This window comes from Penaeus monodon, chromosome 22 (assembly GCF_015228065.2).
Source record: "Penaeus monodon isolate SGIC_2016 chromosome 22, NSTDA_Pmon_1, whole genome shotgun sequence".
Lineage (NCBI taxonomy): Eukaryota > Metazoa > Arthropoda > Malacostraca > Decapoda > Penaeidae > Penaeus > Penaeus monodon.
The window spans coordinates 25,402,233-25,402,451 of NC_051407.1; positions in this window are offsets into that span (position 1 = coordinate 25,402,233).

Sequence of the window (219 nt, forward strand, 5' to 3'; positions counted from 1 at the left end):
ACCTCGTAATCCTTTCTCTTAGAAAAAAAAGAAAATCGAGTCTTCGCAGCTTACAACATCCTTTCACAATCATTTTACTCATTAAACATTGCTCAGCCTCATGACTCACCGCCGTAACTACTCCCTTTTAATCTTCAAAACACTAATTAAACTAATGCATTTACCTGGGATCAGTTATTCTGCGGGTAATTGTCTACGGCCGCGCGTATGGCCGGTCCC